Below are 17888 nucleotides of genomic sequence, written 5' to 3'. Positions count from 1 at the left end.
GAATGTAAATAATGTGATACAGGATTAGGGTACACAGTGGGTAACTGGTGGATAGGGAAATTAAATAAATAAAGTTAAAATAGTAATAATAAGAAGGAATAAAACAAGGAGGGAAAGACGAGAAAGAAAATGTGTTGGTAATGTTCAAACGTAGGTTTGGCTTTCCTTAATCTACTTTCTAAGATAAGATAATGTGTTGATAAAGAAATTTAACTCCAAGGAAAGCTTTTCTCGCTGTACACAAACTACATTTTATATCTTCTGTATTTCTGACATTGCCAGTAACTTTACTACACCTTTCTCATATCTGAAGCTAACCTCTCATCACTCTAGTGTTGTACTTTTAGTCTTAAAGCCTCTTTCCAAGGAAGTATCAATCACTGTTTTTAAATATTTGCCATCTGGTGGAATTTAAGTATCATTTAAATGTTTTATTTTTCTTTTCCATATTTTTGTTTTTCTCTCATGTACAGACTAAAATGTGTGGGCTACAACACTTTCCTCCTTTAAAATCGCTTCCTATCAGCTTCACTTTATGTATTTTACCTCTTAAGGATGCAGTAAGTTTCCTGTAAGTTATGAGATAACTGAAGAATTTGAATAATTTTATAGCATCAGTTGCCACAAAATAATCCTTAACCAAGAATTGGCACTACCAGTCTGCATGTAACTTTCCTATTAATGACAAATAAAAGTTGTGGGCAATGTCATCATCATAACTGAGACAAATATTTTTCATAAAGTACTATGAGACAAGCAAAAAGTCTTGAATATATAGGAACACTGAAGTGTTGAAACATCAGATGATCAATCTGAAGCAAGTGACAATTGTGTTGGTTTCTCTGCAGATGGTAAAGACTTAATTTTGTTCTTGGGGAAAGGAAAATGCAGTGGAACTTTAAATGTTGGTATACAGTCCATAAAGAATAAAAAATGTAAATTTCACTTAGGATTGCCTTTGTAAAAGTGGGTTAAAGAAAGCCAATTAAACTTTAATGTTTAAGTATTAGCTAGATACAAAGACCACATTAAGTTCTTCTGTGCAATACAGCAGCTATATATGAAGGTGGAATAATTATACTGTCTATTAAATAAGACCCACAAGATACTACAGTTTAACTTAGACATCACATGTGAACCTTCCTCCGCATTCAAATTTTTTCCTGCCAAAAGGATTATTATAAGAAAATGAAATCTTAGATGGTGGTGAAAGAATGCATAAGAGCATTCAAAATGCCAAAACTACATAAGTTCTTGACGTTTCTCATTTTCATTGGCAACTCATATAGTTGGCTATTAAAAGGTCCCCTTGGGGTGGTCTGTGTGGTGTTAGCTTTGCAAAATTTCCTGTGACATAAAGATGTCTCCTGATGAACTAAAACGACTGCTTGGTGCTGAAGTACCTCTACAATACAAATTTTTGCACTAATAGAGAATAAAAAAATCATTCAAATGGCTCTGAGCACTATAGGACTTAACTTCTGAGGTGATCAGTCCCCTAGAACTTAGAACTACTTAAACCGAACTAACCTAAGGACATCACACACATCCATGCCCGAGGCAGGATTCAAACCTGCAACCGTAGCGGTCGCGCAATTCCAGGCTGAAGCACCTAGAACCACTCGGCCACTCCGGCTAGCAATAGAGAATATCCTATATATAAAATATAAATAAAGTACAATCTTAAACATTAAATTATTGGTGCATATCTCCATTTACAGATAAGGATAGAGAAAGCTTGGCACTTCTAATGCTTATGGTGAAAAGGTCCCAAATTTAGTTGAACAAAATTGTGTACTCTTACACATTTTCTGAAAGCACACATTTACCATTTGCTGAACAGATAGATTAGATTAGATTAGATTAGATTAGATTAATACTAGTTCCATGGATCATGAATACGATATTTCGTAATGATGTGGAACGAGTGGAATTTTCCAATATATGACATAATTAGGTTAATTTAACAACATACTTAAGTTAATATAACAACTTTATTTTTTTGTGTTTTTTTGTTTTTCTTTATTTTTTATTTTTATTTTTGTATTTTTTTATTTTATTTTTTTTTTTAATATTTTTGTTTTTTTTCCTTTTTTTTCTTAATTTATATCTAAAAATTCCTCTATGGAGTAGAAGGAGTTGTCATTCAGAAATTCTTTTAATTTCTTCTTAAATACTTGTTGGTTATCTGTCAGACTTTTGATACTATTTGGTAAGTGACCAAAGACTTTAGTGCCAGTATAATTCACCCCTTTCTGTGCCAAAGTTAGATTTAATCTTGAATAGTGAAGATCGTCCTTTCTCCTAGTATTGTAGTTATGCACACTGCTATTACTTTTGAATTGGGTTTGGTTGTTAATAACAAATTTCATAAGAGAGTATATATACTGAGAAGCTACTGTGAATATCCCTAGATCCTTAAATAGATGTCTGCAGGATGATCTTGGGTGGACTCCAGCTATTATTCTGATTACACGCTTTTGTGCAATAAATGTTCCATCTTCCTTACATGTATTTAGTTCCTGTTATAAGTGAATCTGAAATAAACTATTGATACATAAGATATTTTCACCACCTGCCAATATTGTTTGGACTGTGAACAATTTTCAGTACTTTCAAAACTGCTACAGTAAAACAGCATCAAATCAAATAATTTTAGTCCTAATTTTTGTAGTTCAAATATACTCAATTTTCCAGAATTTTGAAATTCCTTGTCAACATCTTTATCTTTCAGCACATTTATTTATTTCTATATCCAAAAACAAAGATGATGTGACTCACCGAACGAAAGCGCCGGCAGGCCGATAGACACACAAACAAACACAAACATACACACGAAATTCCAGCCCTCGCAACCAACGGCTGCCCCACCAAGAAAGAGGGAAAGACGAAAGGATGTGGGTTCCAAGGGAGAGGGCAAGGAGTCACCCCAATCCCGGGAGTGGAAAGACCCACCCTAGGGGGAAAAAAGGACAGGCACACACTCACACACACACACACACACACACACACACACACACACATCCATCCGCACATACACAAACACAAGCAGACATTTATTTATTTTATTATCCATCTTTAGGCATTAAAAATGCAATTGATGTCATCATTTGTGTACATATACAGTTTACATAAGTAACAGAAATGGTCTAATATATTGTAGATCATTATTGTCTAATAAGGTACAAAAATTTGTTCTTGATGCTGCACAAGGTATTTGCATTATATTTACATGTATAAGTTTAATCTAAGTGAAACTCTATTAGTACCAGTACTTAAGATCATCTTTACTGCACATTATAAACTCTTCTATTCAATTAAAAGCTTTTTCTCCAAGCCATTTCTTTGTGACACTTTTAAACTCATTCAGTGACACATTATGTGCCTCTATTGGCAACATGTTAAATAGTTTTACTCCCATGTACCTGTAACTATCTTGAGTTTTCTTTAGTCTAGCAACTGGGATGTCAATTTGCTGTTTAAACATGTGTCATGGTGATGGATAGATTGTCGTAGTTTGTGACTGTGTTGGTTTTCTTTTGTGTGTATCAGACAACTTAGTATAAAGAGGGCTGCAACTGTTAGTATTTTTAGATTTTTGAAATATGGTCTACAAGACTCATTATTTCTGAATCCATGGATGCATCTGACTGCCTTCTTTTGCCAAATGAAAACTTGTTTTGCTCCAGCTGAGTTTCCCCACAACATAGTGGCGTATGTTAAATGGGTGTGGAAAAAGGCATAGTATGCATTGAGTAATAACTTATCACTAACACATGAGCTTAGTTTACCTAACAAATATGTCACATGTGCTAACTTAGTACAAATATAATCGGTATGACACTTCCACATTAATTTTGAGTCAAGATGGATCCCAAGTAGTTTAGTTGAGACACAATCAATCTTATCACTCTTAACACACAAGCTAAAGAGAATATTTACAGTTTTATCATGATTTATATGCAACTCATTGAGCTGGAACCACTTGATGGCTGCTCTGAGATGAGCTTCACTTTCCTCATTTAATTTTCCTAAATCTTTCCCTGCTCTAACAAAAGTTTTATCATTTGCATAGAGTGTGGATTTACATAACATGGTTCTGGGCAAGTCATTTACATATATTATAAAAAGTAAAGGACCAAATACAGAGGCTTGTGGTACACACTGCATGATATCCAAGACATTTGACCTCATATTGTTAAAATGCACAATTTGTTTTCTGTTGCTCATATAGGATCTGATCAGAGATAGTTCTGAGCCTCTAATAACATAGCAGTGCAGTTTTCTAATAGTATCCTGTGACTGATAGAGTCAAATGCCTTGCTGAGGTCCACAAAAGTGGCATCAACTGATAATTCTGATTTGAATGATGTCAATATATATGAAACAACATCTTCAACTGCTTTTGCCATAGACCTGAAGCCATACTGAGAGTCACTAAGAATATTATCCACAAACAGATGTTGACTGATTTGGAGCTGTATGCAATATTCCACTACTATTGATATGATGGGTACAAGGGAGATTGGACAGTAATTATAAGGACAAGACTTGTCACCTTTCTTGTGCAGTGGAGTAACGACTGCCATTTTTAAGGATGAAGGGAAACAGCCACTGACAAACATCCGGTTCATAAGAGAACAGAGTGGATGTGCTATTACATCTGCTATTTTTTTTATTACAAAATTGGAGAGACCATAAATGTCTTCTGATTTTGAGTAACTTAATTTTGCTATTGCAGTCTTAATACCTGTTACTTTTACTTCTTTCCATTTAAACACAGGAACCATACCCTCAAAATTTTGTAGAAATGAATTTCTATTATTTGAGATATGGTGGTTGTCACATTTATGGATATGTTCATCTGGTGTGATACAAGCATAACACGAATTACTTTTGTTAGCATCTTTATTTCTACCCAGATGAGTCTTGATAACAGTCCAGGCTGCTTTGCATTTATTTTGGGACTTACTAATATAATCATCATTTGCCTTGCAATTGCTTAACCTATTTTCTGCCTTGTATTTGTTCCTCAAACTTATGTAGTTTGCTTTTTTGGCTTCACTATTTTTTGATTTGTCATAGGAAATCATTAACAGAGTTCTGAGCCTTTGTAGGTCAGGTGTGAACCAGTTATGCACTGATGTGAGACCATGTTTCCTCATAGTTCCCTTATTTTTTTCTCATTACTTTAGGGCAGCAAGTTTTAAATGTATCTGACAATGCACTAATGAATAATGTAAATGCCTTTTCGATATGATTACTTTCTAGCAGAATGTAATTCCAATTTGTCATCTTTATTTGTGTTCTGTAGTTATCAATGTTCTCTTCATTCCATAGCCTAATGTATTTAATTTTATTGGAGACAGATTCTGGCTCTTTTGTTATCAATTTTAACCAAATACCTTTATGGTCTGATAAATAATGAGTATTGAATAGCCCTAGTTCATACCGATTTGTCTCAACATTTGTGATTACATACTCAAGGCAGGCAGACTGTCTTCTTGGGTTTCCATTAATGCAGTGCAAGTCATGTGATCTTAGCATATTCAGAAGATTAAGTTGTTTAGGTGTGTTCTGCCTTATATCAATATTTGTGTCACCAAAATTAAAATCCTATGTTTAGGCCACTTATCGAGGTGTAGTATCAGTTTCTGTAGGGCCTGTGCAAATACTTCAACATCATTATTTAATTCGCAATGGATTATGGCATTGTACTTTGCTCCCCTTTGTCGAGGAGTGTGGCTAGTGGTGGTTTTTTGGTCCTAGTGTTATACTGTTTTATGAAAATTATTGTCAAATGTCGCACAATTCTCTCCAACAAACTCGGTAAAAACATAAGACATAACAGCCTCATGCTTTTAGACAGTTGTCTTCTTGAAGTTAGGATACACAGTATGTTATCTTTCTGTGCAAGGAGTAGTTTGTCTGGAATTGTCACAGAAAATTAGTCCATTTAACATAGAATGGACGTAGACAAAGTACATTACATTTCTGATTCTGAATTTAAGGAGCATTTGGAAAGATCTGGTTGTGACTTCCTGCTAATTGTGGAAAATGCACATTCAGAAATGTGGACATTTGGGAATAGTGAGGTCTTAAATGTTGAGTTCCCTTCCTGTGCTGAATTGTTGATATTCTTGCCTTGCACAGTCTTTCTAAGTAAAACTCCATTTATTAAGGATGAAGACCTTAACTAATTACTTGTACTGCTGCTGCAGCACTCTTGTTGTGCTATTGCAGCTCTGTTGTATGCTATGCTGATCACATAAGAATCATAAGTGAGCCTAATTTATCTTTTTGGTATGAGATAGGTGATTTGCTTGAGAAGAAAGAGTGGGTCCTGTTAAATGCCATTAGAATATTCACCAGAGCTGTGTGAGCTGTCTACCACATTTTGCTTATCTTGAACATTTTCCAGCCCCAGGCTGGGTCTGTTTGGAACATAAGCCTCACCATATAGTCCTGTTTCCTCACTGTCTGCGTTCACTCTGGTCCAGTCCTTGTCTCTCATTTTCAGCACTGCTTCACATTTTTCAGCCATCTGTCCCCTTGCCTTTCCTCTTTGTTGTTTCTTTCACATCTCCATTTCATGTCTCTTCTTGGAACCCTCTTGTTTTCCATTCAATTTAAGTGCCCATACCATCATAGCCTTGGTGCCATTGTAGCCTTGTTGTTTCTATCCTGCTCTGTAAGCATTCCTTTTTACTATTTTTCTCACATTTCCATTCCATATCATCTCTTCTTCTTACTGCCGTCCTGCTTCTGAGAAACTTCATTTCACACACCTGTAATCTGCTCACATATTTCCTTCATTACCCATGTTTCAGATGGTAGTGACTTGGGTACATCACTTCTTTGGTTTTGTGGGGCATCCTTTAAGTTTTTAACACTTAGCAAGAATTCCTCAGCCTGTCTGCCACATTCACTGAAGGCTCACTTCTTCCATTTTCCTCTGCCACACTTCTCAAGTACTTCACACTCTCCACTTTCAATTGTTCCTCCTATCCTTATTCTGCTATTTGGTCTATCTTTCTACTTGGAAGCAGAATCTCACATTTGTTTACAATAAATTTCATCCCCTACTGCTTATTCCCAAGCATGCAGATGTTCATGAATATCCTGTTTACCCAGATCATAACCAATACAAACAGTATTGCTTTTGCCTAAACAGTATTCCTTATGTCTTGTCTTCTCCAGTTTCTTCTGCCACCTTGGTCACTGTTGTCAAAAATCACAAAGAAGAGGAGAGGTGACGGTGCACTACACTGTTCCACAAAACTTCTTGCTGGGACCAGCCTGTCCTTTTATTTCCCACTCCCAAACAAGTCAGACTTCCACAGTATCTCTCTTCATGCTTCTGATCAGTTAAACGTTAAGTGAACCATTTAGTAACTATGCTTTGAAAGTCACAAGCTTAAAGCTTCTTCAAAAGATGATGATTTTGTTAATTGTCATGGACCCATTACACAAATCATGATGAATGAAATATTGTCATTCATAGTCTAAAATGCTGTCAATGGAATTTTAACATAATCCAAAATGCTGTCAATTTTAAATCCTACATTCAGTGGAGAGTACAACCTGTGACTGGCTTAGAATCTAGTTGCATATGCTCATTTTCAATACTTTAAATTTTCTTTTCCAAAGCATCAGTTCATAGGTCAGTTATCTGTCCTACATTTGAGGTGTTCCAGCGTGATGTACTTAAGACTGGAGAGACACCCTGTGATAGTGATGAATTAAATATTTGTAGCTGTAACAGCACAACATGCTTTTAATATGTAGTGTAGTTTTAATCATCTTGTGGGAATTTTTGCTTTTAGGACAGTTGACTACAGTAATCTCACTTGAATAGGCTATAGTGATACTGAATTGATTCAATGTATATGGTATTAAGTGTAGGATATACTGTAATGCTTTATGTTTTGAACTGTGCTGAGCTTCTTGGTTTCCACTAGGAGCTGATTAGAAGTTTGCTAACTGTATGATGATGTAAGCCATGGCGTCTCTATCAGAACAAGATATTTTATTTTTGTGTTTTCTAATTATACCCTCCTCTGTTTAAATTTTAATTTCAGAATTGTTAATCTGACATGACATGCAAGCCAATGATCATTTGTTCTGCAGGTCAATGTTCTGTTGTGACTGGGGCAACAAACTGAAGATTGCGACAGTTGGCGTGCGCTGGCCCAACGAAATAACTGTAAACACTGGCAACAAGTGTTTGTACTGGGTGGATGTCAAGCTGCAGTCAATAGAATCCATCAACTTGGATGGCAGTGATTGCAGGGCATGTAGGTACATGCATTTGAAAGCAACTGCCGTGAAAAACTTGGTAACTCTTGGTCAAGGATTGATCAGACAACAGATAAATAAGCAAATATAGGTCATGCACTGGGACAAAGAAGCCCCAAATTCATATCTCGGCTACTGTGGTTTAATCCAATCATTACTAAGCTAGGATGTACAGACCACACAAATTCAAAAGCACAGAACTACCTTAACAGAAGTAGAGGATTAAATTTAGACATTTGGTGCGCCTTAGTGCTGAGTAAAACAAATACCAACTATTTCTCTCTATAAGATCCAAAACACACACTGACAGGATTCTATGATCATAAGTAGTGGCCTGATGTCATTAAGACTGTTGCTTGGATACGCAGACAAATAACCCCTTAACATTTTTTTTTTTTTCAAATTGTTCCAAAGAATACTTTCCATTAATGAAAATCATGACTGACATATAAAGACAGCTTTTAAAGTTCAAAATAAGTTATAAAATTTTGAATATTACAAACAATAAACTCTAGGTCTGTTCAAAACATTTCTAAACTCTCCTAATTTTGCAGCAGTGGTGTGTTGGAGTAAAATGCAGTTGACATCCATGCACACACTTGTTTCTAATGTGTAACTGCCAGAACTTGCATTGTTGTACGTCTGTGAGTTGTTGTTCAATGCCATAATGCTTTGTTGAGTAGAATGTTGCATTCCACAGTTAGCGAATTTCAAAAAGGCAGTTAGAGGAGCAACACGTGTGTATTAAATTTTGCGTGAAACTCAAGAAAACTTTTATAGAGACGTCAGGTGATGCAGGAAGCCTATGGTGATGAGTACTTAAGCTGTACTCTGTGTTACAAATGGTTCACACGGTTTGAAAATGGCCGGACAGAAGTTAAAGATGATCCTCATTCAGGACTCCCTCTGATGTCCACAGATGATGCTCATATCAGGAATGTCAATGAAACTGTGTCTGCCAATCAAAGACTGACTGTCTGAGAGACTGCAGAAGAATGTAACATATCAGTTGGAGCATGTCATGAAATCCTAACACAGTTTCTTGGAATGCGTCATGTAGCCACCAAGTTCATCCCGTGGTTCATGACGAAAGAAAGAGCTTCTCCTTGCAATCTGTGAAGAGCTTTTGGGTCACACAAATGAGAGAGAGAGAGCTGTTCATTAAGAGAATCATAACTCATGATGAGATGTGGATCTATGGTTATGATGCTGAGACTGAGGTTCAACTTTCACATTGAATTGGGAAAGGTTCTCAGAGACCAACAAAAGCTCATCAGGCTAGGTCAGATGTCAAAGCCATGCTGATAGTTTCCTTTGAAGGATTAGTTCAGGGACAAACTGTCAATTAATTGTACTATCAAGATATGTTGTGATGCCTGTGAGAAAATATGAGAAGGAAATGGCCTCAAATGTGGAGAGAGAATTCATGGCTCTTGCGTCACAATAATGCAACCACACATTCATCCCTGTTGGTGCGTGACTATTCCACAACACAAAATCAGTGTGCTGCCTCATCCTCCATACTCCCCAGACGTGGAAGCCGTGGACTTCTTTTGTTTCTAAAGTTGAAAACTCTGTCAAAAGGATGAAGATTTTGCAGTGATAGATGAGTTAAAAATTTGTAGACGGTACTTTGCACAGTCTAGCAAGTGGTGTACCAAGACTGCTTCCAGAAGTGGAAATGGTGTTGGAAGCAGTCTACCAATTGTGGAAGAGTATTTCATAGTAGACCATACACAATAAGTAAAAGACAAGTGTAGACAAATTTTGTGGAGTAATTTGCAAAATTTTTTTGAACAGACCTCATATATTCATGCACTGGACTTTGACTAATATATCCTGAAACCTGAAGTTATTTTTGGATGTGTGTAGCTATGAAGTCCAACCATGTATTCCACAAAAATTTCTTGTGTACATAAGTGGTGGAGCTGGCTGGAGCACAGTGAATGTATTTATCTTGATACACTGGTGAGCACCTGTAACTCAACTGACAAACTATCATTGCTTTCAGTAACCAATGAAACAACAATATTCTTCACTTTCTTGGCCACTAAATTCAGTGTCAAGCTCATTAAAGTGGATAGATAAACAATGTACTCACCAAGCGGTGGCAGAACATACACATTAAACAGTTGTGGTTGGCAAGCTTTCGGAGACAGTGGTTCCCTCTTCAGGCAGAAGAGTTGAAGGGAAGGAAGAAGGGTGAAGGAAAAGGACTGGAGAGGTCTAGGAAAAGGGGTAGATTTTGGGAAAGTCATCCAGAACTGCAAGTCAGAGGAGACTTAAAGTACGGAATGAGAAGGCAAGATTGATTGTTGAGGACTGCATCGGACAAGGTTGAAAAATTAGTGCTTAAAGGCGGAAGAAAGGGTAATACACAAGACAGAGATTACTACTAAAACATTGTGTACAAGTTAATAAGAGTGAGAAGCTAAGTGCATTGTATGTAAAGGGGGTGGGAGTGGGCGATGAAAAATAGATGGGAAAGATAATGAAAGATGTAGAAAAATAAAACGGACTGAAGCAGAGAGTAGTTACAGCAAAGAAAAGCTGAGAAATTAACGTAAATTAAAGTCATGTTGGTGGTGAGACCCAAGGACATGTTGTAGAGCTAGTTGACACCTGTGGAGTTCTGAGAAACTGGTGTCTGAGAGAAGAATCCAGACATATGGAGAAACAGGCACCGATGTCGTGAATGTCATGTTGTAGAGCGTGGTCTGCAACATGATATTGCAAGTTGCCAGTATACACTCTCTGCCTGTGCCCATTCATCCTGATTGATAATTTGGTGGGAGTCATGCCAATGTAGAAGGATGAACAGTGTTTACGTATTAGCTGGTATATGTCAGATGTTTTGCAGGTGGCTTTCCCTTTGATAGTACATGTTTTGCCAGTTACAGGGCTGTCACAGGTGGTGGCAGGAGGGTGCGTAGGGGATCATGACAGGGGTAGGAGCCATAGGGTAGGGACATGGGTGCAGAAGGAGCATAGGGTCTGACAAGAATATTGCGGAGATGGAGAGAGCGATGGAAAGCTATTATACATGCAGTGGGAAAAATGTCTGACAGAATGGATCTCATTTCAGGACACGATTTTAGGAAGTCATGGTCCTGTCAAAGTAGCTGATTAACACATTCCAGACCGGGAGTCACCAATAGTGTGCTCTGAAGCTGTTTTGTGGAGGGATCAGCAGTACCAGGATTGAATGTAATGGGCTGAGAAATTGGCTTTTCAACTAGACTGGTGCTGTAATTATGTGCAGTGAAGGCTGAGGTGAAAATGGTGGTGTATTGCTGTAAAGTGTCTGCGTCTGAACAAATACGTTTGCCTCGGATGCCAAGGCTGTATGGGAGGGAATGTTCAACATGGAATGGATGGCAGCTGTCAAAATGTAAGTACTGTTGTTTGCTGGTAGGTTTAATGTGGACAGAAGTGTGTAGCTGGCCTTTGGTGAGGACGAGATCAACATCAATGAAAGTGGCACATGATTTGGAATAAGACTATGTGAAATTTAACTGGGAGAAGGTATTATGAGACTCCAGGAATTTAAGCAGTTCAGCATCACCATGAGTCCATATGGTAAATATGTCATCAAGTATTCAAACCAAACCAGGAGTCTCAAGACTTATGGATCCCCAGGAAAGCCCCATCCAGCTATTATGTAAACACTGTTCAGTCTTCTACATTGGTATGACTACCACCAATCAATTAGGATAAATGGGCATAGGCAGAGGGTATATACCGACAACTCACAACACCCTCTTCAGACATCAGTTTCTCAGAATTCCGCAGGTGGGAAGTAGCACTACAACATGTCCCTGGCTCTTGCCACCCACCTGACCTTAATTGACATTAATTTCTTCCATCTCAGCTTTTCTTCACTGAAACTACTCTTTGCTTCACTCTGTTCTACATCATTTACTGTCTTTCCCATCTTTTTTCACTGATCCCTCCCACCTCTGTTACACACAATGCACTTAGCTTCTCACTCTTACTAACTCATGCACAATGATTTAGTAGTAATCTCTGCTTGCATATTACCCTGTCTTCCACCTGTAAGCTCTGAGGTTTTCAGATCCAATGCATTCCCCAACAATCAGTCTTTCCTTCTCATTCCGTATGGAAAGTCTCCCCAACCCACAGTTCTCGGTGACTTTCCTAAAATCTACCCCTTTCCTAGACCCCTCCAGTCCTTTTCCTTCTCCCTTCTCCCTTCTTCCTTCCCCTTCAGCCCTTCTGCCTGAAGAAGGACCCACTGGCTCTGAAAGCTTGCCATTGACAACAGTCTTTTATGAGTGTGTTCTGCCGCTGGTTGATGAGTAGATTTTTTATGTGTCCAATTAAATAATTTTATCAATAATTTAATGTTTCTGTGTAAAACACAGGTTCACTGTTGCCATCCTTTTTTGAAAGCATTGTTTAAACAATACAGGAGAGTCTGAAAGTGTGTGTTTTGAGTATCCAAAACTGCACACAGTAAAGGTATCTATTGGCAACCACCTCAACTGAAACACGCTACAAATGTAGAACCTGACTACCAGTCTTGAAACAGACAAATGCAGGGTTTAATGTTTTAAAGGTCTGTTCTTGAGTTGACTGAGTGTACTCAGGATTTTACATTTCTGTCAGACAATAAAACCCAGAACTCAGGGTTTTATGTTCAGGGGTTAAACTTCCTGAGTTTGTAATGGTTTTTTCATTGAAGCCTCTGGTGTAGAGATGTTATGCTTTCATCTGGCAGCTCAAGTATAAATAATTCGATGACTTCTGCCACTTTAAAGTAAGATATGTAAAATTCTGTGTACAGTCCTGACCTGACTCAAAGTTATGAACTTAGGTTAGTGGTACACTGTTGAAGCCCAACACACTAGCACTGCTTATTCACGAATGTCCTTACTTCAGAAGTGTGTGTGTCCAAGTGGCATGTCAACCGGTATCTACTACTTTGGTTTCTACCATGAATCACTCCACATCATGTGATTTAAGAGGGCTGATTAACAGACAGACTAATTTTGTTCACAGATGTTTATTACTCCATTCAAATGGTAGCAACTTTTCCAAAGTACTTCCCTCCTACTGAAATGCACCTTCTATAGCATCTCTGCTAGTGCTCAAACACACACTGCAGACAATTTTTTATCAGGTCCTTGAGAATCCTCACTTCTTAAGCACTGCTCACTTCTTCAGCAATGCTTACAGTCCTCAAATAAAAGGCCTCAAAGTTTTGTCTTTAGTGAAAGGAATTAAAAAGAAAATCACAGAGTGCAAGACTGGGGCTATAATGTGGATGCAGCACACAGGTAATGTTGAACTGAACCAGAAACTGGAAAACTTGATTTGTGATGTGAGGCTGCACATTGTTATGAAGTTGTCATCCAGTCTGAGGAACTTCTGGTCTTTGCTTGCAGTGTGCTTCACCAGTTCAGCCAATACTGACATGCAGTATGCTGCTGTAACAGTAGTGTGAAGGATCTGAATGCCAGTAAATCATTCCAGGACTTCCCTGCAGATGGAAAAACTTTCAGTTATCTTTTGGAGTTGGAAAACTGAGTGGTTTCCTCACTGTGCTGGCTCATTCTCCTTAAAGATCGTAATGATGCATCTGAACTGTGACTCGTCACCAGTGATATTAGATTCCAAACACAGATCCCCTCCATCAGCAAAGAGGTGCAGCACGTCATGGCTTGTTGCTACTGACACAGCATTTTGTTTGAACAGGTACAAGCAGGTACAAGCATGGGTTATAAGGATATGATCCTGCATAATTTTGAGGACACTGACATATGAAATTTTTAATACTGCTTTGAGGTTACATAATGTTACCTGGTGATCCTTATGGACAGTTGCAGCATGCTGGTGATGTTGACTTCAGTCATAGTAGAAGCCAAAACACAAAGCTCACCTTGTTTAACACAGACAAGGTGGCCTTCTTTAAGTGGTTGAATTATTTAAAAATTGTTGCTCAAAGTAGTGCATCTTCACTATAAACTTACCGCAGGTTTGTGTATGTGTTGGTGGCTGTACAGTTTTAAAAAACACAGAATTTTATTGCCCCATACTCCTCCTCTTCCAATACCTCCATGGTTTGAGGTGTGAAATGCATAGTGTCCACAAAATAGAGCATTACTACCAACTTACTGTTGAGTGTGTGCTGCCACCTAAACATAAAAATCTGCTCTTTCCAATTCATGGTAGAGACAGCAAAGTGTCACAGAAGCAACAGGAAAGAAGGTCTTTGTTGAACAGACCTTGTAGAAAAGTCATAGCTGTTGTATTCCAATTAGAATAACCGATGTAGCACTCTGCATTAAAGGAAAATATAAAGTGCTGGAAGTCTGTAAGGATGTAGCATAAGGAATTATCTTTGCATTTTGATTGGGTTAGGCAGTAAATGTTGCAAGTAACTACCTATTTTGTGAACATGGGGTTGCAGAAGTGCTCTTGCACAGACTGAACATGATACTGAACCTCATCTTTAACCCATTACCTGATTTGGCTTTTTCATCCACACAAAGACAAATTGGACAGATTCCTGATGATATAATTTGCCTCCTCTATTTTGTGGAATGGAGATGGTGGTGACAAAACTGTATTATGTGCCGAGGTCTCCTTCATATTAATAGATGACAAATTGGTTAGAAATTTATGAAGCAAACTGTTAGGTCATGAGCATAATTAAAATTCTTGTGGTGCCTATTTTATGCATATTGGAATTCTGTGAGAAGTTAATGTCCGTCATTTTGCAGTGGATCAAAGAAGACACAGTATTGGTTCGTTCAGTGTTTCCTTTCCCAGCATTTTTGTTTGCACTAACGTAGCACAATCCAATAAGATGTAAGCCATGTTATTACTTGGTACTTGTTATTGTATTGTTATTCAGCTGTCTGTTTAGGTATATTTTGAAATACTGTAGAAGCCAAATGATTTGGCAGGCAATGATTGAAAAATGGGAAGCAGACTGCCTTAAATGATTTGTAGGTTATAATGTTCTGTAAAGCCCACTAGATTTGGTGAAAATGCTGTACTTACTATAAAATAAGAAATTGACTTTAATAACATGGACTGTCTGGTATTCTGCTACAGGTACGTGTTTGTGGCATTTGGCTCATCTTCACATGTGGACATGGTCAAGATCCTGGTGGACAGTTCTGGACAGCAGGTCCACGTGCTGAGGGATGTGTTGGGGCCCTACGTGTCTCTGTGGTAAGACAGCAGCCTGGACCGAGTCTTTGTGGCAGATATGGGGATGAGCACCATAGGAAGTCTTACCTCTGATGGTAATAATAGCTAAACTGTTATTTTAGATGCATATATTACTGACAAAACTATTCTCCACATGTGAAACGTTTTCCACTTGCTATGGCATTCAGATATAGCAACCAGTGTATAGAATGAGAATAGTCTTAGATGCAATGTTGAAATTACTGCTTATTCATTCATCAGTGATTTGTGTTTTGCCTAATTCAAAGTATCTTCAGATTTTCTGATATGTGTTAAGTTATGGATATCAATAAAACATCCCCATGAAGAAAATTTATTTTTGTTGTTTTCGTATCACAGATATCTTCAACTTGCTTATCAACATCAGCCACTCTGAAAATGCCGGGAATTATGCAACCCATGAGTCATTGATGAATAAAGAAACACTAATTTCAGCATCACAGCCAAGACTGCTATCTCCTCTTGTTCTACTATGTAAAACTGAGCATATCTTCACTGTAAATTTTGTGCAGTGAGGCCTCATGGTTTTAATAATTTTTAGGAGTTTTTGTGACTGAACATCAGTCACATTTACGTCCATGGTCTGAAAACCGCTGTTAATAAATGCAGGGTAGAAAGAATGTCATATTGTACAACTTTGACTATCTCCTGTAGCATTTTGATGCAGTGTTCAGACGGATGATTACTTAAGCACCGCTGCACATATTGTAATATATAATCCAGTTACTGTGGCCATCATTGGAGAGATACACAGAGGACTGTGATGCATTCTGCAATTTGTCAGCACTCATCTTTAAAGTTCTTAAGCAGGGTTTTTGGGATAGCTGGTTTCTTAAGGTTCTGATAGTTTTTCAGCATCTTTGAGATGCTCTTGGGTGATAAAAGTAAACGTGTAACTGTTCCCACTGCCCTTCTTTGTGTTATGTTAATATCCTGCTAGTGCTCTTTAGTATGGGCCCCACACATTTGAACAATATCGTAGAATGTTTCTCAAGTATTAGTAAGCAGTCATTTAAGGGACAGGGCCAGTTTCAAGATACAGGGAAAGCAGTGTGTGTTAATACTATTCATGTCCCAAAAAAAAGTATACTGTGTACTACAATGGTTAGATAAAAAAGCTGTATATCCAGTGGATCTGCATGGGCACAATTATGCTTTAGATACCTGTGTCTCTCACGTCATGCTTGACAAGGCTGGAGAAAATCTGATACCCTGAAAGTTGTACACTTTGACGCCATTCTTAGTCTTGCATTAATGGTGGACTGAGTAGAACTTAATTGTTCCTCATAATGAGATGTTTGATATGGCAAGATCTGAGCTTATGTTGCCCATTTTATTGCAGCTGGAGAGTCAATCCATTGGCCTCAAAATTGTTGCATGCAGAAACTCTTGTACCTGAACAGTGAGGTGTGCTGCTGTAATGGTGACCCATGGCTCCCTTGTCTTTGACCTGAGGTGTCAACAATGTTTCCACTATATCTGAAAAAATGTTTCCTTAATGTAGACTTAAAAAGGCAAAGTATGGTGGCATCCTGGTCCATATTAATATGAGGTGAGTTCCTTTCTGACCCTTTCACATAATGAAGGTCGTCCTTGGGTACAAAAACATCAATCATTCTGTGTGAACTGCAGTAGGTCACACATTTGTCAGAAAATAACACTATGCGCAGATTTTGTACATTATGCCAGCAAAGCACTGCAGGCTGCAACTTGCTGCTCTCAGGTAATTAAAACACATTTCAGTATCCTTAAATTTTCAAATATTTAATGTCACTTACATTGTAACCTTAGTACTGGTTCACCTGACATACTACAAATACATTTCATCGACATCTGCTATCACTGCTCAAGCAGCTGAGCAGTTGTTTGCTCTCCCATGTTTGCCACCTGAGTTGTTTGACACTGCCTGAAACAAAAGCAGGTTTATCCAAATGTAGTAGGGGTTTTTTCATGAGGTCCTGCTAAAGCAGTATCTATAAGCATCTTTCTGTAGGAACTCAAGCACTCACACTCACAGCATTCCTAAAGAATGTTACTGTATCGGCTCAGTAAAAATGTGTTGGGTTCATAACTGAAACAGTGAAATAACCCACATTGCAATAGAGTCAAAAATGCTTCTCCTAGACTTCAGTGTAGGTATACCTGTGAAAGAACTATTTATTTGCACATTTGTTAAATGTCAGGAGGGGACAGGGACTTAACATATGCTTAAATTGATGTTACGTAAGTCATGTGTGTTGCAGTAGCTGGGAAGGTTTGAGTGCACTTTCCATGTGACAACAGGTGGACGGCTGCAGTAAAGAACCAGTAGTATCAGGCTCTGGGACTGTGGTTCATCTGTCTTAAGACTCCTCAAGGGCCTACATTCA

The 17888-nt window shown here is 37.9% G+C and overlaps 1 long non-coding RNA gene across 1 annotated transcript in view; it reads right to left on the bottom strand.

Moving 5' to 3' along the window:
• The window catches only part of LOC124720235, a 29230-nt gene extending 11813 nt beyond the window's left edge, over positions 1-17417 (bottom strand). The window contains exon 1 of the long non-coding RNA XR_007006091.1: positions 17298-17417. This is a non-coding gene — a long non-coding RNA (uncharacterized LOC124720235). The remainder of the gene's footprint in view (positions 1-17297) is intronic.
• Positions 17418-17888: the final 471 nt, after the last annotated feature.

This window comes from Schistocerca piceifrons, chromosome 11 (genome assembly GCF_021461385.2).
Source record: "Schistocerca piceifrons isolate TAMUIC-IGC-003096 chromosome 11, iqSchPice1.1, whole genome shotgun sequence".
Taxonomy (NCBI): domain Eukaryota; kingdom Metazoa; phylum Arthropoda; class Insecta; order Orthoptera; family Acrididae; genus Schistocerca; species Schistocerca piceifrons.
This window is presented reverse-complemented; position numbering and strand designations above follow the sequence as displayed.